This window comes from Protopterus annectens, chromosome 17.part0 (genome assembly GCF_019279795.1).
Source record: "Protopterus annectens isolate FY-2018-M chromosome 17.part0, PAN1.0, whole genome shotgun sequence".
Taxonomy (NCBI): domain Eukaryota; kingdom Metazoa; phylum Chordata; order Ceratodontiformes; family Protopteridae; genus Protopterus; species Protopterus annectens.
The window spans coordinates 130,288,035-130,314,960 of record NC_056751.1 but is presented as its reverse complement, the minus strand read 5'-3'; the positions used below and the strand labels follow the sequence as shown (position 1 = coordinate 130,314,960).

The 26,926-nt window shown below is 46.1% G+C and overlaps 1 protein-coding gene across 6 annotated transcripts in view; it reads right to left on the bottom strand.

Annotated features, from left to right (window-relative positions):
* Window positions 1-26,926, bottom strand: part of CDC14B (cell division cycle 14B) — a 2,772,169-nt gene that overhangs the window by 2,244,715 nt on the left and 500,528 nt on the right. The window lies entirely within an intron of this gene.

Sequence of the window (26,926 nt, the reverse complement as noted above, 5' to 3'; positions counted from 1 at the left end):
GGAATCTGAGGGAGATGCCACGGTGGCAGTGGTGATAGGCTTTGCAGCAGAGGGTACCAGTGCTGGCGTGGCCAGTCTGGGGCAATCAGGATTGTCCTCGGTTTTTCCTCCCTTATTTTGAGCAGTACCCTTGTAATGACCGGTAGAGAGGAAATGCACAGACAGAGAGGTTGACCCACTGGAAGGATAGAGCATCCACTTTCCAGGCCTTGCTGTGACGTTCCCTGGTGCAGCATCTGCTGAGCTGATGGATCGAGTGTGAAGCAAAGAGGTCGACCTTCGGGGTGCCCCATTTCTGGGTTGCAAGGGTGAAGGTTCTTTTATCTAGCTGCCACTCGTACGGGTCCAGAAGATTTCTGCTTAAGCTGTCTGCCAGAGAGTTTAGAGAGCCTTGCAGGAATTGTGCTAGCAGGTGTAGTTGCATGGCTGAGGCTGTGTGCCATAGGGTCATGGTGAGCCTGCACAGAGAGTACGGGTGAGGCCCCCCCTGCTTGTTGACATACCACATCACAATGATGTTGTCTGTTCTGATCAGTAGAGGACCGGGGGAGAGTAGGGGTCTGAAGGCCGTCAGAGCTTGCAGAACAGCTAACATCTCTTTTTGGTTTATGTGCAGATGTATTTGGCTTGGGCTCCATTGGCCCTGAATGCATCTGCCTTCCAGGTGTGCACCACAGGCATAGTCTGATGCGTCTGTGGTGAGGGTCTGGGCAGCGCAGGGTCGTGAGAAGGGTAGTCCTTTGTTGTGGTTGCATGCGGCTGCCCACCAAAGGAAATCTTTCCTTAAGTAAGGTATCATTGGTATAAGAGTTTCCAGGTCTTGGTAGTGTTGACACCAAAGGCTTTTTAGGTACCACTGTAGTTTCCTCATATGCAGTCTGGCATACGGAATGAGTAGAATGCAAGAAGCCATGAACCACAGAGCTTGCAGGATTTTCCTTGCAGATAACTGGGGTCTGGTGGCTAGTTGAGAGTAGGTTGTCAGGCAGGTTTGCTTTTCTGGGGTGTAAGGAATGCCATCTGGGATGTCGTGTCCAGGCTTGCTCCCAGGAATACAATTTTTTGTGTGAGTACTAGTTTCAATTTCTTTTCGTTGATAGTATACCCCAGGGAGGTCAGTAGGTCCTTTACAAAGGTCAGGTGCTTTAGTAACTTTTCCTGTCTGCCTGAATCAGGCAGGCTAAGTATGGGTAAATTTGAATATTTCTTTGTCTGCAAACAGCAATGGTGGGAGCCAGGCATTTTGTGAAAACTTTGGGAGCAGTGGATAAACCAAAAGAAAGCGCTGGAGGGTGAGCATTTTGAATTTTGGCATCACCACGAAAGTGTTTAGAATGGATAGATCGAGGTTGGGGTGCCAGGTGCCCTCTTTTTTGGGTACCAGGAAGAGTCTGGAGTAGAAAACTTGGCCTGCCTGTTGGGAATGAACATGCTCTATTGCCATCAAGAGCAGGGAAAGGACTTGCTTTTTGGCCTTTACCCACTGGTTTGGGGGAAGATCTGGGAACCCTTTTGGGGTTGTGTGTGGAAATAAAATGTGTAACCCTGGGACACTATGTTGAGGCCCCATCGGTCGTTGGTAATGGTGGCCCAGGTGCTTGCGTGGAAGGAGAGTTTTCCTCCTAGGGGCAAGAGCAGGTGGGCAGAGGGTGGGGGTGGAAGCGTGAAGTCATTGTGAGTTCTTACTATGAGGGGGTGGCTTAGCACTCCCTAGTTTTGAAGAGAAGGAACTCCATTGCTTAGATCTCTGCATTCCATGGAGCTGCTGTCTGGAGGGGCCTGCTTCCCCAGGGTCTGGGCTGAGCTGACCTGGAGGGGGAAGAAAAGGACCAGTGCTTGGAGGGGCAATGCCTACTGAACCTCGGTGGCTGGACCTGCAAGAAGCCTTTAATTGACTGCATAGATTTAGCTTTTTCTTCCTTTTTTTAAGACCTTCACTGCCTTGATGCCAAATAAGCTGTCTTTGTGCAGTGGTGCATCCAATAATTTGGATTTGACATGGTCTGGCAGGGGCTGCTCCTTTAGCCAAGCATGCCTTCTAAGAAGCGAACCAGTGACTGCTGCCTTGCAAGATGCTTCTATGGTGCAAAACCACATTGTAAAGTGTGCTTAGTTACTTGACTTGCAGAATGCATTAACTCTTGTAACTATTTTCTGCACAAGCAGGAAAGGAAGACTTTTTTTGTTTGCGGAGTTCCATGATATGTTGCTGATATTTCAGCACATGGAACTGACAATTTAGTGTTCTAATAGCAAGAGTAGCAGAGGTGTATACTTTTCTACCCCATCTGTCTAATGCTCGGGAATCCCTACCTGAGGGAGGGGGTGGGATTCTTATCAGAAGTTGCTTTAATTCCTTTAGGTCCTTAAGAGATGACTTCAGGGTCAACAGTAGGATATTTGAATAGAAATTTGTGAGAGTAAGGAACTCTATAGTATCCGTTCGGTTTACTGGGAACAGGAGGGAGGGTGTCAGGAGTCAGACAGGAAGCCATAAAAACATCATCCACAACATCCAGGACAGGAGGAATGGACAGAGGTCTGTGCTGTGGAAGACTTAGGAATTCCCTGAGTCTCTCTTTTTGACTGAGGGTAGTCCTGACACTCCCATTGGAATGTTCCCTTAAGGTATGTAGTGTTTCCCCAAAGGAGAAGTCCTCGGGTGGAGAGGCTGAAGGGATGAATTCCTCTGCATCAGAATCCTCATAAGCTGACAGGGGTTGTATATTTTCATAATCAGATGCATCAGAGTCATCGGACTCCTGTTCAGATAAAACTACTGGGGACAAATCTCTTTCTTTTGGAAGGGGTAGCCTGGCTTCCCCTGATGAGCATTATAAGGTCTTCCACCATTTTAAGCATCTGAGACCGAGGCAAGGAAGCAGGTGCCTGAGATTGGGTCATCTGTTTCTTGGGTGTGGTTAATACCCTGGGCCTTAGAAAATCTGTAGTTTTCGAAAAAATGGTAGAAGTGAAAGAAGTCAGTCTGTGTCGAGAATCAGTACTGCGACGTACTTCCTCAGAAGCAAGTGCCTGCTCATCGGCTCCAGACCCATCCAAGGTAGAGACACCTGCAGGATCCTTCGTTGATGAAGAGTCTCGCAGAATACCAGACTCCAAAAGGGTCTCGATAGCGGCCAGCGAATCCACAGAAGCGGGCATCATGGGCTGCGAAAGCAGCTTGAGGACCGGAGAACTGACTACTTGCTTAATAGAAGCACCGTTGGCAGTTTTGGACCTGTGCAGTCTGTCTTTATCTTCACATTTTTTCGTAAGATCTGTTGTTGGATGGCTTTCCAAAGCCATATCGGAATTCAAGGAGTGTAAGCAAAAATATCTAGCTACAATAAGGGCCCAAAGGTGTAAAGTTCTGGCAGTTAACACACGAAAGCGACAGTGAAGGATGTCATTGCCTGGGCCTAAACAAGTGACACAGTAAGAATGAAAGTCTCGGTGTGGTATTTGCATTCCACAGCCAAGACAATTGTTAAGTTTTTCTGACATCGGTTAGAGCAAGAAATGAGAAGTTATGTACCTACCATAACGTTCCATGTTAGTTGTCTTCTCTCGCCTTCTTTCTTGCTTGATGGGTTCGGAGCCGATCCTCGGCTCCGACTCGGCACTTACTAAGCTCGAGAGTCACTTTTACCAGCTCGAGGCAGCCCCATATCCCATGATGCAAGGCGATAAGTACCCAGATCTCGTTTGATGACAAAAAGGCAATAGCACCTAGCATAAACACTTCCCAAAGGAAGAAGGAAGAAAGAAAAACTTGCAGGATGGAAGAAGGACCAGCTCTGTATGGTCTTCAGCATCATAACTCCTTATAGAGAAAGGTCTGTCCAGGCCTGGGGGAAGGAGGGAGGGTCGCAAGAAAGAAGGCAAGAGAAGACAACTAACATGGAACGTTATGGTAGGTACATAACTTCTCAATGTTAAGTTGTCAATCTCGCCTTCATTCTTGCTTGATGGTACCGCGTCTCTAGCACCTCTATCCTGGGTGGCTCAATGGAACAGACTCTTGAGGACTGTAGAGCCAAAACTGGCTCTGTCCCTGGAGGCCAAGTCCAATTTGTAATGGGAAACAAAAGTATGAGGAGTGGACCAAGTGGCCGCTGCACAATTAGTGTCTAAAGGAAGTCTAGCTTGAAAGGCTGTAGAAGTAGCTTAAGCTTCTGGTAGAATGTGCTTTAGGTTTTGAGCACAGCTGTTTTCCCCTGAGCTGATAAATTTCAGAGATGACAGAAGAAAGCCATCTAGATAAGGTCACTTTTGAGACAGGAAGGCCTTTCTTGTTATCAGCATAGGAAACAAAGAGTTGATCGGATTTCCTAAATTGTTTAGTTCTGTCCAAATAATATCCGAGTTGTCGGTGGACATCAAGATAATGTAGTTTTTGTTCCGATCTGTTAGAATAGTTTGGAAAAAATACAGGGAGATCAATGGATTGATTTAAATTAGTCTTTGAGACGACCTTAGGCAAAAAGGTCGGATTAGTTCTCAATGATACTCTGTCTTTGTGAAAGACCAAATAGGGGGGGCGAACAGATAGAGCATGAAGTTCAGACACCCTCCTGGCCGATGTAATAGCTACCAGGAATAAGGTTTTCCATGAAAGAAATTTCAGGGAGCAAGAAACAGCTGGCTCGAAGGGGGGAAGAATCAAGGATGTCAGCACTAAATTTAGATCCCATTGAGGAGGACTCCTGACTGGAGGCTTCAGGAGGAAAATTCCTTTCAAGAAGGCTCTACAAAGCCTGTGGGACATAATATTGTGATCTGCGAACCCGACATGAAAGTTCGAGATAGCAGCCAATTGAACTCTAACTGTGGAAGAAGAGGAGCCTGCATGAAAAATCTCTGCTAAGAAATCCAAAACTGCCTGAACTGGAGCAGTGAAGGGATCAATATTCTTGGCTTTAGCCCAATAAGAGAAACGCTTCCATTTGCTTGTATAAATCCTCCTGGTAGAGGATTTTAAGGAAGCTACTAGAATGTCTCTAACGGGGTAAGAGATCAAAGGAAGCCTGGCTAAGGAAGGAAGTGGAGCAACCATGCTGTGAGGTTGAGAGAAGGGATAGACCGGTGCAGCTGACCGGATTGGTGAATCAGAAGATCTGGCACTGGGTCCAGATGCCACGGCTGCACCAAAGGTGACGATGGAGGAACGGAAACCAAATTTGTCGAGGCCAATATGGAGCAATGAGAATCATTTTGGCTCTCAAAACGGTTGCTTTCTGGATAACTTGAGGGATCAGAGGAAAAGGAGGAAAGGCATAAAGAAGTCCCTGGGGCCAATCCTGGGTCAGAGCGTCTCTGGGGGGATGGCCTGGCAGAGGGAAGAGAGAGAAGAAGTCTGGGCATTTGCTGTTTTGGGGAGTATCAAAAAGATCGCAACATGGGCGACCCCATTCCAGAAAAATCTCTTCCACTATAGACTGCTTGAGAGACCACTCGTGAGGCATGAGAATAGCTCTGCTCAATCTGTCCGCTAAAATGTTGGTTTTCCCAGGGATATGCGTTGCTACCAGAAACCAATGAGAGGAGATCGCCCATTGCCAAAGTCTGAGGGCTTCTCGACACAAGGGGTAGGACTTGGTTCCGCCCTGTTTGTTGATATACCAAACTACAGACATGTTGTCTGTGTGGACTGCAATTGTCCCTACGGGAAGAAAGTCGTTGAGGGCTTGCATCGTTAAAAGCACTGCTCTCATCTCTAGGACATTTATGTGCAGGTGGTATTCGAACGGTTGCCACGTCCCATGAACCATCCTGCCCTGATAATGACCCCCCCCACCCGATCAGGGAGGCATCCGTGGTGACAGTGGCTACCGGGGATGGGGGTACAAAGTGTCTGCCTTGGTGAATCTGGGGAGAAGTGATCCACCAAGCAAGATGATTCTTGCAAATCTGTGTCACCAGTATTTGGTGACGCATTGGAAGTTGTTGGTAAGACCACTGAGTGAACAACATCCACTGAAGAAGGCGCATGTAGAAGCGAGCCAGGGGAAGAAGAGTAATGGCCGCAGCCATGAGGCCCAATACCTTTAGAACCATTCTGGCCTGTACTTTCTTGTTGGCTAGAATGATCCTGACATGACTTTGAATGTCTGAAACTCTTTGATCTGTAAGGGTAGCTGACATCCGAACAGTGTTTAAGTTTGCGCCTATGAAAGTAATAGACTGGCAGGGCAACAAGGATGACTTTTCGAAATTGATCGAGATGCCCAAATGAGAACAAAGATTTATTGTGCAGTCCCTGGCTTGAACATGCTGATGCCTGGTGGTGGCTGAAAGGAGCCAGTCGTCGAGATACGGAAACACCTGGAATCCTTGACGTCTCAGGTGAGCCGTGACCACTGCCATGCATTTGGTGAACACTCTGGGAGCTGTAGTGAGACCAAAGGGCAGGGCTCTGAACTGGAAATGACTGGACCCCAGCCGAAAGCGGAGAAATCTCCTGGAGCGTCTGTGAATTTTTATGTGATAGTACGCATCCTGAAGATCTATTGAGCACATCCAGTTGTCCTTCTGTAAGAAGGGCAGTATTGACTGAAGAGTGACCATTCGAATCTTGTCTTCCTCACAGACTTGTTGAGTCTGCTGAGATCCAATATTGGTCTCCAGTCTCCCATCTTTTTGGGGACCAAAAAGAACCTTGAGTAGATTCCGGGCTCTGAATGATCTGTTGTAACTGGCTGAATGGCTCTTTTTTGCAGTAGTTTTAAGACTTCTAACACTGCAATTTCCCTTAGACCGGGTGGTACATCTGGAAGGGAATTTGAGGGATAGAAAGGACTTTCCTCGAAAGGAATTTTGTAACCCTCGGATATGATCGACTGTACCCATCTGTCTTGAGTGAGGGAAAACCAGGCTTCTGGGTACAGCGATAGTCTTCCCCAGACTGCCTCCAAGGCGGGACAGCTGGACAACATCTCAGGGATGTTGAAAGGTGTTGTCAGAGAGAGACTCTGTTTCCCTGGTTTTGTGGACCCCCTCTGCCTCTAGAGCGGCGTCTGTTGTTGTTACCCCCTCTGCCTCTAGGGGTAAACTGACCACGTGAATCCGGCGTGACTCCTTGGGATTTGCGGAACCACATTTTGCCACCCTTCTGTCCTTTGGGGTAAGGTCTAGAAGGGGTGGAAAAACGGACCCCTACGGCAGAAAGAGTTTTGCCGTCCTGCTCACACCTGGTCAACGTTTCCTTCACTTGAGGGCCAAACAAAGCTGACCCATCAAAGGGAGAGTTTGTGAAGGACGCCTTAAAGGGATCTGCAAAATTACAGAGCCGCATCCAGGCTTGGCGTCTAAGAGCCACACCTGTACCTGCGGCTCTATTCGCTCCATCAGCAGCATATGATATCAGCCGCATGGAGGAGTTAGCAATGGAGTTAAGGGTTCCTAGCTGCGAAGCAATTTTTTCTTGAGCCCCTGCAGCTGTAGGATCCTGTACTACTTCACCTAGCTCCTTAAGGATATCCCTCTGGAGTCTGGTGAAGTGACACAGGTAGTTCAGCGAACGCATAGCAAAGGTAGCTGAAGAAAACATCCGCTTACCATATCTATCCATGGTCCTAGAGTCCTTATTAGGAGGATGGACAGGTATGGAAGGATCTGCAAGTTCCTTCTTAGTGGCAGCCGCCACCACCATGGCATCAGCGGGGACACCTTTTGTGAGGAATTGCTTGTCCGACGGGGCAGTAATAAATTTAGAAGGCCTCCTAGGGACTGGCTCTACAGAGTCAGGAGCAGCCCACGCCTTTCGAGCAATAACCTGCATAAGGGGGTCGAAAGGCGGAGACACCCAGGAGGTGGAGGGCCAAGATCCAAACGCCTCCAGGTATACTGACTCATCCTCAGAGGGATTGTTGGTGGGCCAGTTTCCCCTCTGTCTAAGGAGTTCTAGGATGTCTGAGAAGGAGACATCCTCAGAGGGGGATCTTAGGGATCCATCTGACTCATCTAAGTCAGTATCCGAAGTGATAGACTCGGGGGAGTCTACGTGTTTCCTCTTACAAGTCCTCTTCCGCGGAGGATCACCCGACAAATCAGGAGAATCCTCGGAAGAGGGGGATATTCCCAGTGGGGAAACCTGAGGCGGAGGATCTCTGGGTCCGGGAGCAAGAGAAGTGGCAGAGATGTCAACAGGCACTATAGAGGGAGGAGCTAAGGGAACAGACTGCTGGCTGAGTCCAGTGGCCAGCACACTCTTCATCACCTCAAGGCTCCCTCCCAGGGAGGTCCGAGAGAACCCGCTCCAAGAGCTAGGAACTCCAGGACCCACCGAAAGGAAGGCTCCGAGGCAGATGTCGGAGCCGAGCTCACTAAGGCCGAGGCTCCAAGGGAAGAGCGGGTCGGACAAGGGTCCGATGCCACTCTCCCCCTCGGAGGAGACCAGGGAAGCCCGGCCACCGAATCCCTCTAAGGAAGGTCTCGAAGAGGAGATAAGAGTAGAGGCTGAAGAAGCAGAAGGGGGTATCTGTCCCTCAGCCGTAGTAGAAACTATTCCCGAAGACTCCAACTCCAAACTCTGGGGTAGAGTCGAAGGAGGAACTGCAATGGGGTGTGGACTAATAGTCGTCTGCTGAGACGGACTATGTAGCATTTGGGCCAGTGCCTGTGATTTTAGTAATCTACTGACCACTCTCTCTAAATCATGGTCAGAAAGCCTGGATGACCTTGAAGATCGGCTCAGATGGCTCCGTTCCGAAAGGAGAGGCGAAGCCGGAGCCGAGAGTATCGGCTCCAAGGAAGGGGACCTAGACCTCTTCCTCGAAGGAACCATCGGAGCCGATGAAACCACAGAAACTGTCGGAGCAGACAACTTATCGGCACCGACAGGTAGCTTCGATGCATCGGCTCCAGCCGGAGCCGATACACCGATGCCTGAGCCACATGGTGGTCGGAACCGATCGGAGCCGACACCGAAGTGGTCGAACCAAAATCTGCACCGATAGCCATCGGTGCCGAAGGTTTGAGTAAACCAGAATCGGCTCCAGCCGGAGCCGATCTCGACTCTAAAAGAGTCGGAGTCGAGGCCACAGGCTTGGACACAGAAGCCTGGGCCTTGGAAGACTTTGAAGTCTTAGATGGAGCCGACTTGGCCGGAGAGCCCTCCGGCTTAAGAAGGCCCCTCAAAATCAATTTATTTCTTCTTTCCTGCAGGACTCTCTGGCTAAAAGAGTGACATATAGCACAGGAGTCCTGCAGGTGAAGAGGCCCCAGGCAGTAAAGGCAAGAAGTGTGACCGTCTGTCAGAGACATCTTCTGACAGCACGAGTCACACTTCTTAAAGCCTGAGACCCTTTCCTTAGACATGGTGAATAATACACACACACACCAGTCCAAGAAATTAAATTATATATCCCAAAAAACTATCAATAACACACACACACACCCTAACAAGGGGGGGGGATGGGATGGGAGAGAGTCTGACAAAGTTTTAAGGAGACAGGGAATTTCTAGTCAGAAAAGGACTACAACTGTGTTAAAACTATAAATTTTAAAGTTTTAGAAGAAAAAGGGGCAAAAATAGTAATGTAAAAATTACTTACCAGGAGCTGGTAAAAGGAGGACCTCATCAGCGAAGCGGCAAACGAGATCTGGGTACTTACCGCCTTGCATCATGGGATATGGGGCTGCCTCGAGCTGGTAAAAGTGACTCTCGAGCTTAGCAAGTGCCGAGTCGGAGCAGAGGATCGGCTCCGAACCCATCAAGCAAGAATGAAGGCGAGATTGACAACTTAACATAAAGGATCCACAATGGGGGTAATTAGATTTAGAAGACTTCAGCTTCAATTCAAAAGACGAAACTCAGGTAGGGCCAACCAGCACTCAGGCGAACCTGCAGCAGCTTCAGGCTCCTCGGCAAGAAAGACTGATGTAATGGCATTGGCTGCCTTACTTTATACTGACGACCCGACGTCAGTCCTGAAGCGACAGTAACCAAAGCAGAAATACTAAGCTTCGGGTATTCGGGCCAGTGGAGGGCTACCCTGGCAGGGATACCCAAATGTGATGACTGCAACAGTGAAACACAAAGAACATCCTCATGTGCACACAATTATGAAACAACTAACATCAGATCACCAAGACTAGCACTTTTTAATGGAGGTGGAAATTAATTTTTTGGTAATGAATCCCATATCTTCAGTGAAAAGGTCAACCCACTTAAACCTTCATAAATTCTTCCCCTATGTCGGTGTGACAGGCAAGCCAATCGATCTCATCATCATCTCCCAGATGGCCACTTGGAGGAGTTCACTTCCCCACCTCCTTTACATCCGCATGAGAGGAGATATAGCAAGGGCTAGTCAAGAAGGGGTTGGAGACCACATTAGACGTACAAAGAGTCTTTAATACAACCCTCTCTCACTGTGCATTTAACCACGATGAAATTATTAGCAACAATTTTTAAGATTCAATTACAATGGCTTAACCATTACTGAAGAATACTTTTCACTATTCAAAAAAGGCTTCACATTTGTTCACAACCCAGATTTGATTTAACCGATTAAGAGAGTTCAAGTCATTTATACATAAATTAAATTTTGCTATTCAACTCAATAGTATAGACCGTCTCCAACACATCTAAATACAAGAACAGCAACCTTGCTATGCCTTATCCCCACCCAACAGTAAACACTTTTTTCTCAAACACCTGTATTGAATTATCACTTGACAAGGGCAAATTTACATTCATATAAAAGTAATCAAATTACATTAACTTAACGAATATTACATGTCACATATATTGCTATGAATCATCATATAACCTGAGCAGTATTACATGAATTATTCAATTCCTGTTTTTTTTTTTTTTAAACAAGAAGCATCTTCATTAAACCGTCACTTACTACATATGCAATTATACATTTAAATAAATGAAAACAAACCACACCAACAAAATCCTAGCCAGAAGCATTTTACATCACAAACCACACTGACACACACCCAGATGCAAACATACATCACATATAATCTATCCAATCTTTCCTGCTCAAACATCGCATAGCTCATTTAAAATCTTACTGCCTTTTAGGCCTAATTCCTCTCTCATATGTATTGGTCCCACAATTCCAATTTTCTCCTATGTAGTTTGCTCCTACCCTTTTCTAAAGATCTCAGATGTTCATCGTGTTTCACTGTTGCAGTCATGACTGTAAGGTTCTCCCCTGCCAGCAGGCAGTCCTCGGTCGGCCAGAATCCCAAAGTCTGGGTCCGGCGTCGGCTGTTCAGCCATGCTCCCTGACGTCAGAGCACCAGGAGTACAAAGCTGACAGCAGACGCCATGTTCTCCAGTCTTTCTTGCCGTGCGGTGATAGCAGTTCACAAGTGCCGGTCGGCTGACTCCTGACAATCTTTTCTGAACAAACTTCAGTCCGAAGACTTTCTTCTCCTACTCAAAGCTAAGTACCCCATTGGGGAAACTTTTTACTGGCTCCAATCCGATGTCAGAAAAAGTTAATAATTGTATTTCATGTGGGAAAGCAAATACCTCATAAGGATTTTCATTCTTACTGTATTCCTTGCTTAGGCCCTGACCACGACGTAGCTAGTTGTCGGTTTTGTGCTAGATTCAATCAACGTACAATTAAACGAAGGTACGATTTTGCATTTCATTACTTCGGTAGGCGTTTTAATTACAAAATGTCGTCGGATACGGTTCCGGCTACCGGTGTTCACAAACGACACAAGGACAAAGACAGGCCGCCGAGGTCCAAATCGGACTATATCGTACAAGCAGAAACAGCTTCAGGTTCGGCTGTTGCAGGACCTTCGGACAATGCTCCTTCGGATGGGTCCGGAGCCGCTGTGCAGGTACCGGCTTCCGAAGGGGTTTTCAGGCCTACTCAGCTTCTAATAAAGGCAAAGGCAAAGACTCCTTCCAAATCAAAGACTGCAACACAGGCCTCTTCTAATTCGGTTCCCAAGTCACAGTAAGAGTTACTTAAGATGGCGGAGGACTTACTTACTATGATTAGGGGTTCACATCCCCCTCCAGATAAAAGGCCAAGGCAGGAAGTTTATTATGACTCCGCTGATCAGGCTTCTGTTTCTTCAGTTTCTTCTTCTGACCAGGAATATTCTTTCCCTCCTTATGAGGATTCTGATGCTGAGGAATCAATTCCTTCAGCTTCTCCCCCTGAGGATTTCTCTTTTGCGGAAACTTTGCATGAAATGAGGGAACATTTCCACTGGGAAGGACAGGAGTATTCGGAATCTAAGAAAAAACTAAGGGATTTTCTTCTTCTTCCCCAACATAGATCCCTGGCTATTCCTCCCATTTTGGATATTGTGGATGATGCTTTTTCGGAGGCTAACTTAACCACTGACTCTTTTCCTCCTGCTCCTGTTAAGCCGGACAGATATTACAGGGTTCCTGATTCCCACCAGTTTTTACACAAGAACCCTACTGCTGACCCTGAAACCATTTCTCAGGGTCCTAAGGGAGTTAAGGCCGCTTCTGCTAAAAACCCCATTCCCACTGAGAAGGATTCCAGATCTTTAGAAAGATGGGGCAAAAAAGTGTACACTTCTGCTACTTTATCTATTAGGGCTTTAAAATGTCAGTTTCCTATGCTGATATACCAGCAATTTCTCCTGTCTGTTTTAAAACAAAAGCTAACTTCCATTTCCGCCTGTGAAGATAAGGAATTACATGACTTAATGCATGCCACTGAACAAGTTGGGAAGCATGGTTTACACTGTGGATTTGATGCCTTGGAGGCTTCTTGTAGGGCTGCTGCCTCTGGCACAGTAATTAGAAGGCATGCATGGTTAAAGGAACAAAATTTGCCAGATCAAGTAAATGCTAAATTATTAGATGCTCCTGTTCAGCATAATGTTTTGTTTGGATCTAAAGCTGAAGAGGTAATTAAAAAGATGGAGTACAAGGCAAAATCCATGCAAACATTTAAAGATTTCTTACAAGTACAGCCACCCAGATTTAGCAGGAATTGGCCTACAAAAAATTGGTCCTTTCCCAATTCAGACAGGCCTCAGAGGGGTAGATACAGACGCTCCCGAGGAAGGCCTCAAACACAAGCCACTTATAGACCAAGACAGTGGACTGCTTCCACCCCTAGGGGAGGAGAGGACAGGACGCAAGCTCATAGGAAACAGACTCAAGGACTCCCTCTGTTGGGCAGCAGGAACTTCTTGCCTGGAAGCCCCTCGGAGGAAAATTTACTCTTTTTCACCGAAATTGGACTCATATAACCAAAGACAAGTGGGTTCTGGATGCGGTTTCAAGAGGTTACAAATTTCATTTTCATACACTACCAAGGCCAAGCGGATGGCCAGATCTTCCAAAACATCAATGGACAGAGGCCTTAAACCAGGTGGAAGCTCTTTTGACTATGAAAGCCATCGAACTAGTTCCACTTTCAGAGATGGGACAAGGTTTTTACTCTAGGCTCTTTCTAGTCCCCAGGAGGCAAAATTCATGGAGACCCATTCTGGATATGTCAGTCTTGAACACTTTTCTAGAGATACCAAAATTCAAGATGCTTACTCTACAGCAGCTACTTCCAATGCTGACCAAAAATGCATGGATGGTAACTTTGGATTTAAAGGAGGCATATTTACACATTCCCAGCAGGCAGGAACGCAGTAAATACCTCAGGTTTAAGGCCGGATCGAGGCACTTTCAATTCTCTGCGCTGCCCTTTGGATTGTCTACTGTGCCCAGGGTCTTCACCAAATGCCTGGCTCCAGTAGTAGCTTATTGCAGACTCAAGGGAATTCAAATTTACCCTTATCTGAACGACTGTCTTATTCAGGCAGACAGCAAGGGGGTCTTACTCCAGCATTTACAGTTTGTTCAGAATCTTCTCAAGTTCCTGGGATTCACTGTAAACATAAAAAAGTCAAATTTGACACCCTCACAACAGATAATTTTTCTGGGCGCTTCTCTAAACACAACAACCCAGATGGCATTTCTGGCATACGAAAAACAGTTACAGCTGGCTTCAACTTTCAAAACCTTAGCAACTTTAACTCAGCTATCTGCAAGGAGATTCCTGCAGGCTTTGGGTTACATGGCCTCCTACATCCTTCTCGTACCATATGCAAGACTACATATGAGGAAAATACAGTGGTACCTAAAAAGTGTAAGGTCTCAGCATTGCCACATTTTAGACATACTGATCTCCGTCCTGTCTTGTCTTCAAAAGGAATTCCTTTGGTGGTCCAAGGCATGTACTCTAAACAAAGGAAAACCCTTCTGTCTGCCTCCTGCCACTCGGATACTAACCACGGATGTCTCAGATTATGCATGGGGAGCCCATTTTCAGGGCAACTGTCTGCAGGGCCTTTGGACAAAGGATCAGAAGCACCTGCATATCTATTTAAAGGAAATGTTAGCCTTTCAGAAAGCTCTATTGGCCTTCAGGAATCTTCTACAACCAGGACAAAGTACAGTTTTGTACCTACCATAAATGTAGATGTCCGAACTGGATAGCATCTGCAGTCATAACAAGTGGGTTGTCCTGTCGTCAGGCAGCCCTGCAGTCGGCCGGATTCCAAAGTCCGGGTCCGGCTTCGGCTGATGTCGCACTCCACCCGACGTCATCTCTGCTGGTCTTCGGGTATAAAAGCATCAGCCGACGCCATTTTCCTCAGTGTTTCTTGCCCCAGATGCCAGTAGCCCTCTTGCAGGGTAAAATTTGGATAGATGCCAATGTTTCCAAATAGATAGAGGTAAACACAACAATAAGCATATATGTACATATATACAAACAAACACACCATAAAAGACTCCCCCCCCAACAGCTAGCTATTAGGAGGGTAAACACCCTAGGAGTACCACAGAGGGGAAGGAGGGAGGGTAATCCTGACTGCAGATGCTATCCAGTTCGGACATCTACATTTATGGTAGGTACAAAACTGTACTATGTCCTTCATGGATGCATCTGCAGTCATAACAAGTGGGTAGAATACCATAGCCAACTAGGGGAGGAGGATAAAGGTAGATTATGGTGTGTTTAAGATCCCTTGCAGTACAGCAGTGGCAAACCCTGCTCGGGATCTGGAATAAAGAGGCAAATTATAATGCTTGGCAAATGTATGCACGGAGGTCCAAGTAGCCGCCTCAATAATGTCTTTGGTTGCCACTCCTCGTAAGAAGGCTGTGGTAGTGGCTGTTGCCCTTGTAGAATGAGGTGTTATGTTTTGTGGAATTGGTTTTCCATGGAAGGAGTAACAGTATCGTATGCAATTTCCTATCCATTTGGAGATTGTCTGTTTGGAAATAGCTTTTCCTTCCCTTCCTGTTGCATAGGCTACAAAAGTTGGTCAGTCTTTCTGCTATTTTTTGTTCTGTCCAAGTAGTAGCGTAGCTGTCTATGTACATCCAAGGTATGCAGTATTCTTTCCCCTCTGTTTTGTGGGTTGGGAAAGAAGGAAGGTAGGTGGATTGCCTGGTTTAAAGATACTCTGGATACCACCTTAGGCATAAATGTAGGATTAGTCCTCAAGGACACTCTATCTTGGTGGAAGATTAGGAAGGGTTGCACTGCCATTAAGGCCTGTAGTTCTGAAACCCTCCTTGCTGAAGTAATTGCCAGTAGGAAAGCAGTTTTCCATGACAGGTGTTGTAGGTCTGCTGTTGCTGCTGGTTCAAAGGGTGCTAGTGTCAACTTTTCTAGCACAAAGTTTAAGTCCCAAGCTGGTAATGGTGGTTTCCTGGGAGGTTTTACATTCTTGATTCCTCTGAGGAACTGCCTGAGCAAAGGGTGCGAAAAAACAGGAGGATCAAAGCTGTATTCTGCTGAAATAGCTGATGCATGTATCTTGATGGAGGAGTAGGACAGGCCTGAATGAAGAAGTTCGCCAGATACTCCAGAATGTTAGGCATATCTATGTTTGACACATCTTTTCCTCTTTCGGTACTCCAAATGACAAACCTTTTCCATTTTCCAGCATAGTTCTTTCTTGTTGAAGGTCTGCGTGCTTCAAGAATAATGTCTTTAACTCTTTGGGAAAGTTCTGGATTAGCTGCTGCTATGTGATGTTCCATGCAGTCAGTTGCAGCGTTTTTAGGTTTGGATGTATGATGCTGTAGTTGTTCTGAGTTAACATCAAAGGCATCAGGGTATTGGCCACATGTTGTTCGAGACATGCTCTTCAGTAGTGGGTACCAGTGTTGTCTTGGCCAGTTTGGGGCTATCAGGATTATCCTTGGACGTTCTTCCTTGATTTTTAGTAGTACCTTGTGTATCAGAGGAAGAGGAGGAAATGCATATGCTGTTAGGCCTTTCCAGTTGAAGGAGAGTGAGTCCACTTTCCATGCTAGTGGGTGGAATGTCCTCGTGCAGAATTTTTCGAGCTGGTGATTGAGAGGTGATGCGAATAGGTCTATCTGTGGCATTCCCCATTTCTTTGAGATGGTCTTGAAGATGTCCGGGTGCAGCTTCCATTCGTGGGCATCCGAAGTGGTTCTGCTTAGTATGTCTGCTAGAGTATTGTCTTTCCCCGGTACAAATATTGCCTGTAACTGAATGTTGTAGCTGAGTGCCAGGGTCCACAGCTCCAAGGTCATTCTGCATAGGGCGTATGAATGAGTGCCTCCCTGTTTGTTGATGTACCACATGACTGTGGTGTTGTCTGTCCTTATCATCAACTGGCCCTCTTTGAGGAAAGGTTTGAACTTTTGGATTGCCAGTTTTACTGCCAGCATTTCTTTTAGATTGATGTGCAGGTGAATTTGATCCTGTGTCCACAATCCTTGCACGCATTTGTCCAGCATGTGGGCCCCCCATCCTAGATCTGAAGCGTCTGTTGTGATGGTCTGGCTTGGTTGACATCTGCGGAAGGGCAGGCCTGGGTTCGACTGGCATGCCTGAGCCCACCATAGGAACTCCTGTTTTAAGCATGGAATTAGTGGGATTTCTGTTTCTAGACTGTGTCTGTGTTGGGACCATAAATTCTTTAGGTACCACTGTAGTTTCCTCATATGTAGTCTGGCAAATGGGACCAAGATTATGCATGATGCCATGAAGCCCAAGGCCTGTAGAAATTTTCTTGCTGTTAACTTGTTCAGTTTTGTTAGTGCCAAGAAGTAAAGAGGAAGTTCTTTTTGTTTTTCTGTAGTCAGGAATGCCATTTGTTGTACTGTGTCCAATTCCGCGCCCAAGAATGTCCTTGTTTGGGATGGTTTCAGCCTTGACTTTTGTAAATTGACTGTGTATCCCAGTCCTTGTAGCAAGTAAATGACCCTTTGTAAATCTGTTGTCAGCTTGCTTTTGTTGTCCCCTTGTAGCAGGCAGTCGTCCAGGTATGGGTAAATTTGAATTCCCTGTAGTCTGCAATGGGCGATTACTGATGCCAGGCATTTTGTGAATACTCTGGGCGCAGTAGATAAGCCAAAGGGCAATGCTGAGAATTGATAGTGCTCTGATCCTGCAAGAAATCTGAGGTATCTTCTGCAGATTGGTCGAATTGGGACGTGCAGGTATGCCTCCTTGAGATCTAGAGTTACCAGCCAAGACTCCTTGCCCAGCATGGGAAGAAGTTGCTGTAGGGTCAGCATTTTGAATTTTGGGACAATGATGTATGTATTTAAGGTGGACAGGTCGAGAATTGGTCTCCAACTTTTTCCTTTCTTGGAACTAGGAATAGTCTGGAGTAGAACCCTTTCCTTGTTCTGCTGTTGGCACTCTTTCCACAGCTCTCATGTTTGCTAACTCCATTATCTGGTAGAGCCTCTGTTTTTGATTTGGAGGTAGATTTGGCATTCCTCTTTGACTGGTAAAGTGTGGAAGTGAAACCGTAACCTTGATCTATGGTTTGTAAAATCCACTTGTCTTTTGTTATGTAGTGCCAGTTCTTTGAAAATAAGGTTAACTTTCCGCCTAGAGGAGCTGCTATTTGTTCCCTGGTAGGCGGATTTAGGATTAAGTCACTGTGGTTGTGCTGATGTAGTGGCAGTGGCTGTGTCTGTGCCTCTGTTGTTACCTTGCCACTGTCGCCTCTGTAGGCACCTCCTCTGGATTGGTTTCTGCCTCTGGAACGTCTATTCCTGCCCCTTTGAAATTTTGCGGAGTCAGGAAAGGACCAATTTTTGGCAGGCCAGTTCCTGCTAAACCTTGGGGGTTGGACCTGCAGGAAATCTTTAACAGTTTGAACAGATTTTGCCTTTTCTTCCATTTTCTTCATAACCTGCTGGGCAGGTGTACCAAACAAACTTGTCTTGTCCATAGGAGCATCTAGCAACTTAGCTTTAACATGATCCGGTAAAGCTTGTTCCTTTAGCCATGCATGTCTTCTTATCACTGTGCCTGTCATGGCTGATCTAAATGAAGCCTCCAGTGCATCATAGCCACATTTTAAGGAATGGTTGCTAACCTGTTGTATGTTATTTACCATCTCTAATACATATTTCTTATCAAGAGATTCATCAGTAGTTAGCTTTTTAGTTAACTGATCAAGCATAAACTCTTGGTATTGTATCATGTGAAACTGACAGTTTAAAGCTCTAGCTGAGAGAGTAGCTGAAGTGTAGAACTTTTTACCCCATCTGTCTAGTGACCTTGCTTCCCTTTCAGAAGGAATAGGGTTTTAGCTGTGGTTGCGGCTACTGCCTTGGGACCCTGGGATATAGTTTCTGGGTCTGCAAGAGGGGCCTTGTAAAGGTGGTGATGAGTATCTGGCACCCTGTAAAATCTGTCTGGTTTGGCAGGGGCTGGGGTAAAGAATCTGGAGCGGAGCAAACATCATTGAAAGCATCATCCACCACAGAGAGAACAGGAGGTATAGCTAAGGGCCTGTGCTGTGGGAGGTGCAGAAAAGTCCTAAGTCTTTTCTGGAGTCTGAAAAATCCTGTTGCTGCCATTGGAACTGTTCTCGCATGGCATGCAAGGTTTCTCCAAAGGAGAATTCTTCTGGTGGGGAAGCAGCTGGAATGGATTCTTCAGCATCAGAATCTTCAAAATTGGAAAAGGGAGCCTCAGGCTGGTCAGTTATGTCTGATTCATGAGCAGAATCATCAGAAGACACTGGCTCAGGGGGCTCTGCCCTAGGTCTCTTCTCTGGGGGCTGAGAGGCCCTGTCTGGGTGAGATTGAGATCCTCTAATTAATGAAATTAAATCTTCTGCCAAAGAAAGCATTTGAGAACTAGAAGAGGGCCTGGATGAGGGGGGTTTAACAGGCACTGATTTAGTAGTCTTGGCTGCTTTAGCCCTGGCGAAGGCCTTAATGGACATGGCTGCTGGAGGCCTAGCAGCACCACGTGCTGGGGTAGAGACATCCAAGGGATGGTGTCTGATAAGTCAACCACCGTAGTGGGTAAAATTTCTGAGGTCGATTCAAGAATTGTAGCAGGGGCCTCAGTTGTAAGAATAGGTTCAGCTGTACTTTGAGCAGTTTTCTCGGTTTCGCCGAAACCGAGACACTCGCGTTTGCTTTGCCGTGGTTTCGCCGAAACCGCGGACCGCGAGTGTCGGTCTTTATCTTTGCTTTTTGGGGTAGTCGGAGGATCCGACGGCATAATGTACGCAAAATCAGTACCGAAAACTGTTCTGCAACTCCGACCGACGCCTAAGCGCTCGGTTGAAAGAGGCACAGCCCGAACAGGCTGCTACGCCGTGGGCTGGGCCTAAACAAGGCAGACAGTAAGAGTGGAAATCTTTATGAGGTATTTGTTTCCCACAGGTTAAACAATTGTTAACTTTTTCTGACATCGGCTGAGGCAAGAAAGAGTCCCCAACGGGGTACTTAGCTTTAGAAGTCTTCGAAGTAGTATTCGGTAGAAGTAATCTCTGGATCCGACCGACCGGCACTTGCGAACAGCTTCTGCTTCGGGCGCCACGCGGCAAGAAAGACTGAGGAAAATGGCGTCGGCTGATGCTTTTATACCCGAAGACCAGCAGAGATGACGTCGGGTGGAGTGCGACATCAGCCGAAGCCGGACCCGGACTTTGGAATCCGGCCGACTGCAGGGCTGCCTGACGACAGGACAACCCACTTGTTATGACTGCAGATGCATCCATGAAGGACATCTACTGATACGGACAGACAACACCACAGTTATGTGGTACATAAACAAGCAAGGGGGATCTCAGTCCTACCCCCTTTGCAGACTATCCATGGATCTATGGAACACAGCTCTAGCTTGCAATCTGGACCTTCAAGCTCAGTTTTTACCAGGGAAGCAAAACTTCCTGACAGTCTGAGCAGAAACCTTTCGGACCCACATGAGTGGATGCTGGATACCGAAATATTCAGGATGATAACAGCAGTCTAGGGATGTCCTCACATAGACCTCTTTGCATCCCACCTCAATCATCAACTACAGATTTTTTGCACCAGGACTTTCCACTAACAAGCTTGGAAAGTGGATGTACTATCATTCAGTTGGAGAAACCTCTCGGGATATGCCTTTCCACCTCTTCCTCTTCTTCCACGGGTATTATTAAAGATCAAACAGGACAAGCCCAAGATGATAATCTTGCTGGCCCCAAATTGGGCTCGACAGTTTTGGTACCCAACTCTGAAAAACTTGTCTGGAGCCCCCATGGATTTTACCACAGACTCCGAACCTTCTGTCCCAACACCAGGGTCAGGTTCTACACTCCCATGTCAGAACTCTCAGCCTGGTTAATCCAGGGCCTTTGATTCCTTCTCTCCTACCCAAGCAGGTTATGGATGTCATTTTAGAAGCCAGACGTCCTAGCCCTAGAAAATCTTATGCAGGAAAATGGAAAATATTTTGTTCCTGGATGCAGGCTCAGGATTCTGATACTCTTCTTCCTAACATTCCTTTGATTTTACTTTACCTGACAGATCTCTTACATAAGGGTCTCTCTTTCTCTTCCATTAAGGTACATGCCTCTGCTATTTCCGCTCATTACAATACAGACCCTCCAATCTTTTCCCACCAGCTCATGAGACGGTTTCTCAGAGGAGCCAAGAACTTAAGACCTCCTAGATCTCCTCCCATTCCTACTTGGGATCTCAACTATGTTTTGGAAAAACTCACCTTACCTCCTTTTGAGCCTGCTGCCTCTTCTGACATCAAGTTTTTATCTTGGAAAACAGCCATCCTGTTAGCTCTGACCTCTGCCAAGAGAGTTTCAGAGTTGCAAGCTCTTATGGCTGTGGAACCTTATATTATTTTTCATCAAGACAGGGTGTCTTTAAGGACTAATCCTACTTTCATGCCTAAGGTGGTTTCCAAAATGGCTTTATATCAAACTATTCACTTGCCAACTTTTTTCCCCACTCCTCAAAATAAAGAGGAAAGGATCTTACATTCCTTGGATGTACACAGACAACTACGTTTTTACCTGGACAGAACCAAGGACATCAGAAAATCAGAGCAATTGTTTGTTTCTTATGCTTCAAGCTCCCAAGGTAAAGCCATTTCAAAACAGACCATTTCTAAATGGATTGCTCATGGAATCAGATTTTGTTATTCACACCATGGAAAGCAAATCCCAGGGAGTATACGGGACTCATTCCACCAGAGCTGCTGCCACTTCAGCTGCCTTCCTCAGGGGAGTTCCTACCAAAGACATTTTGGAAGCTGCAACTTGGAGTTCAGTGCATACATTTTCAAAGCACTACAATCTACCTCTCTACTCTAAGTCTAGGGCAGGCTTTGCTTCTGCAGTCTTGCAGGGCCTTTTAGCCGCCCCTTCTACTTTATGACCACCTCCCTTTCATTCTGCTTTGGGATTCTACCCTACACAGTCATGACTGCAAGAGTGAAACACGATGAACATAGTACAGTTGTGTACACTTACCATAAATGTAGATGTTCGAGTGTCTTCATTGTTGCAGTCTGGGTTTCCCTCCCTCCTGTCCCCTCTTATTTTTACTTTTGTGTGGTTCCTTTTTTCACCATTCTTCTGAAGTGTATTTGCAAAGGATATGGGACCTTACTCATTTTGGGACTCCTGACATCTGGGGCAAGAAAAACTGGAGAACATGGCGTCAGCTGTCAGCTTTGTACTCCTAGCGCTCTGACGTCAGGGACCATGGCTGAACAGCCGACGCCGGACCCAGACTTTGGGATTCTGGCCGACCGAGGACTGCCTGCCAGCAGGGGAGAACACTACAGTCATGACTGCAACAGTGAAGACACTAGAACACCTACATTTATGGTAAGTGTACACAACTGTACTTTCTAGTTGTTTTCTCTCTCTTACTATATTCACGACTCCCAGTAGAGTTGGTTTAGACTCAGATTTCCATTTTCTAGTAATTGCTTTTTTGCCAGCCACCATTAGACACAGCAAGGCCTTACTATGTCTAGGCAATTCCACTTCTGTATCATAGCTCAGAACAAACATTTCCTTTGTCAGACCAATCTGCCCACCCACCATCTCCAACAGTGCATCCCACAGGGAATCAGGCATTTTCTAATACTGCTGAGTCAAAACTTCACATACATTCTGATAAAGGGAAAATGAAATCCTACGGTTATAATTTAGGAGTTCATGAACTTAGGCTATTAGCAAAATTAAAGAAACAACATTCTTTAAGCATCATAAAACCCAATAAGGGTGGTGCAGAGGTGGTACTTAAGGAACACTGATTACATTGGGGAAATTAGTATCTTGCATAACAGTGAAATATACACTGTTACAGCTTGCCATCCTGCAATGAGTTACATATTGCTTATTACAAAACTGGCCAATACTTTTTTTTTTCTAAACCTCACTGACGCAGGTACTTAAAATTTTGAGAAATCCTAATCCTATCTTGCCAGCTATTTTCGGTATCTGCAAAGTACACAAAAATATAACAAAAAGTACAGTTTTGTACCTACCATAAATGTAGATGTTCAAGTGTTCACCCTGCTGCAGTCATCACACTTGGGATATCCTGTCGTCAGGCGGTCCCGCAGTTGGCCGGAATTCCAATGTCTTGGTCCGGCGTCGGTTGCTGTCACCTCTTCCCTGACGTCAGTGTGCCAGGGGTATATATATTGCAACAGACGCCATTTTCTTCGGTTTTTCTTGCCCCAGATGTCAGGTGCCCCCAAAAAGGTGGTCAAAATTAGTACCAAATGGAGTGAACACTGCACAAACACAAAATCCCTTCAGCTATAGGCAAATACATCAGTAAGGCATAGAAGAGATTTTGCCAGTAGATCAGAGGGGATGGAGGGAGGGTACCCTGGACTGCAGCAGGGTGAACACTCGAACATCTACATTTATCGTAGGTACAAAACTGTACTATGTTCATCGTGTTACCCTGCTGCAGTCATCACACTTGGGTTGAATCCCAAAGCCAAGGTAGGGGGGAGGTATCATAGAGGGTTAGTGGAGGCAATTAGGCCCTGCAGAATTGCAGTGGCGAAGCCCGCCCTGGACTTACAGTAAAGAGGTAAGTGATAGTGTTTGGTAAAAGTGTGTACTGAACTCCAAGTTGCAGCTTCTAAAATCTCCTTGGTTGGAACCCCCCTGAGAAAGGCTGTAGAGGTAGCTGTTGCCCTGGTAGAGTGGGATCTAATGGTAGCAGGAACTGGTTTCCCATGATGGGCATAGCAGAAACGTATGCAATGACCTATCCATTTAAAAATGGCTTGCTTAGATACAGCCTTCCCTTGAGAAGCTGTAGCATAGGATACAAAGAGCTGGTCAGTTTTTCTGAAAAGCCTTAGTTTTGTCCAAGTAGCAACGAAGCTGCCTGTGAATGTCCAAGGAATGTAGGAGTCTCTCACCTTTGTTCTGTGGATTGGGGAAGAAGGTGGGTAAGTGGATGGTTTGATTTAAAGCTACACTGGAAACCACCTTAGGCATAAAGGAATGATTAGTTCATAGAGAAACTCTGTCTTGATGAAAAAATGAGGAAAGGTTCCACTGCCATTAGTGCCTGTAGCTCTGAGACTCTCCTAGCTGAAGTTATTGCTAGGAGCAGGGTAGTCTTCCATGATAGGAACTGAAGATCTGCAGAGAAAGCTGGTTCAAAGGGAGGTAGTGTTAGTTTTTCCAGGACAAAGTTGAGGTCCCATGTTGGTGTCGGAGCTCTCCTGGGTGGTCTAATGTTTTTTGGCCCTCTGAGGAACTGCCTTAGAAGAGGATGTGAAAATAAAGGTGGATCCGTGTTGTAGTGAGCTGAAATAGCTGAAGCATGGATTTTTATTGAGGAAAAGGAAAGTCCTTTGTGCAACATCTCAGCTAAATACTGTAGAATGTGAGGTATGTGAGGCTGAATTGTGTCTTGGCCTTCAGCTTGGTTCCAGGCACAAAACCTATTCCATTTGTCCAAATAAGCCTTCCTGGTGCTTGGCCTCCTGGCTTCCAGAATAACATCCAAAACTGCTTGTGAAAGAGGAGCTGGTTGAATGTTTAGTTGATTTGCCATGCAGCCAGATTTAAAGTTTTGAACTGGCTGTGAAGAATCTGTCTGTTTTGTTGTGTGAGCAAATGGGGTATTTGAGGCAATATCCATGGTGGGCTGTGGGCCACATTTTTCAATAGCGGGTACCCAGTACAGGCGTGGCCAGTCTGGGGCTATGAGAATTAGTCATGGTCTCTCCTTTTTGACCGTCAAAAGAACCTTTGTGAGGAGAGGTAATGGAGGGAAGGCATATGCTGTCAGGTTTTTCCAACTGAAAGAGAGAGCGTCCACTTTCCAAGCTTGATGGTGAAATGTCCTTGTACAAAATTTTGTCAGTTGGTAGCTTTGAGGACTGGCAAACAGGTCTAGGTTCGGAAGGCCCCATTTTTGAGTTATCATTGCAAATATTTGTGGATCTAGTTTCCACTCGTGGGGATCTTTGATGTTTCTGCTGAGGTCGTTTGCCAATGTGTTCTTCTGTCCTGGCAGGAATTGAGCTTGTAACTGGACTTTGTAGGCCAGAGCTGTGTTCCATAAGATCATTGTTTGCCTGCATAGAGGGTAGGAATGTGTACCCCCTTGTTTGTTTATGTACCACATTACTGTGGTGTTGTCCGTCTTTATTGCAAGTTGTCCTGGATGTAATAGATCCTTGAAGGCAGTCAGAGCTTTCTGTACAGCTAGCATCTCTTTTTGATTAATGTGCAGATTTCTTTCATCTGCAGTCCATAGGCCTTGAATGCATTGTCCTGCCATGTGTGCCCCCCAGGCATAGTCTGCAGCATCTGTTGTGATAGTCTGCCTGGCTGGGGGCAAGGTGAAAGGCTGAACCTTGTTGAGGTGACATGCCTGTGACCACCATAGAAATTCCTGTTGTAGGCAGGGAATGAGAGATATCATTGTGTCCAAGCTGTGGCTGTGTTGAGACCATACGCTTTTTAGGTACCACTGTAATTTCCTCATATGCAGCTTTGCAAATGGTGTTATTAGTATGCAAGATGCCATGAAGCCCAAAGCCTGCAGAATTTTTCTTGCAGTTAATTGGGTCTTTGTTGCCAATGTCTTTGAAATATTGAGTCAGTTGTAGTTGCTTGTCTGGCGTAAGATAAGCCTTCTGGGCCGTTGTATTCAAGCTGGCACCCAGGAATGTCATTTTTTGAGGGTACTAGTTTTGACTTCTTTTCGTTTACTGTGTACCCCAGGCGGTTTTAGTAGCTGCTTTACAAAGGCCAGATGATGTAAGAGAAAGTCTTTGCTTTCTGCTTGGATGAGGCAGTCGTCCAGGTATGGATATATTTGAATTCCTCTGTCTGCAGTATGCAATTACTGGTGCCAGGCATTTTGTGAAAACTCTGGGCGCAGTAGATAAGCCAAAGGGCAGTGCAGAGAAATGGTAATGGGTTGAACCTGCAATGAAACGGAGGTATCTTCCGCAACTTTGTCTGATAGGGACATGCAGGTATGCCTCCTTGAGGTCCAACGTTACTAGCCATGCTTCCTTGTCCAACATGGGAAGTAGCTGCTGTAGTGTTAGCATCTTTAATTTGGGTACTTGTAAGTGTTTAGAATTGAAAGGTCCAGAATTGGTCTCCAGGCATTGTCCTTTCTGGGCACTAGAAAGAGTCTTGAGTAAAATCCTTGGCCTTGCTCTCGAGTAGGTACCAGTTGAATGGCTCTCATGTCCATGAGAGCTGTAATTTGCTTTTGTGCCTCTGCCCATTGATTTTGTGGCAGGTTTGGCATTCCTCTTTTCATTGGCAAGGTGTGAAAGTGGAATCTGTATCCTCATAAAATTATGTCTAGGACCCATTTGTCCTTTGTGACAATGTGCCAGTTGTCTGCAAAAAGTGCGAGTTTTCCCCCCAAGGGGGCTGCCAAGAGAGTATTGCTTGGCCAGATGAGGTGTAAGTCATTGAGTTTGCCTTCTGGTGGATTGAGACCTGTCTTCTCCTCCCTTCTGTGTTGTAGTGCCCCATTGGCGAGGTTTATACTGGGCTTGTGGTTGTCCTCTGCCCCTTGGGCGTCTGTATTTACCCCTCTGCGGTCTGTCAGTGGCTGGAAAGAACCAATATTTTGTTGGCCAGTTTCTGCTGAAGCGAGGGGGTTGTACTTGTAGGAAATCTTTAACCTTCTGCATAGATTTTGCCTTATCTTCCATTTTCTTTAAAACAATTTCTGCTTTAACTCCAAAAAGAACATCCTGCTGTAAGGGAGCATCTAGTAGTTTTGCTTTAGCATGATCAGGCAAAGTTTGTTCCTTTAACCAAGCATGCCTATGTATAACAGACCTAGTGACCGCTGCTCTGCAGGAGGCCTCCAAAGAATCAAACCCACATTGTAAGGTATGTTTGCCCACCTGCTCAGTGGCGTGCAACAGATCCTGTACTTCTTTCAATTCAGATTGTTGAGGGAGAGTGGTTATTCTTTGCTTTAACTGAGAGATTAGAAATTGATGATACTTAAGCATATGAAATTGACAATTCAGTGCCCTCATAGCTAGTGTGGCTGAGGTGTAAACCTTTTCCCCCCACCTGTCTAGTGCTCTGGAATCCCTCTCAGAAGGTACTGGGTTTTTAGCCATAGAAGTCTTAGCCCCCTTGGGACCCTGGGAGATAGTCTCTGGGTCAGCTACTG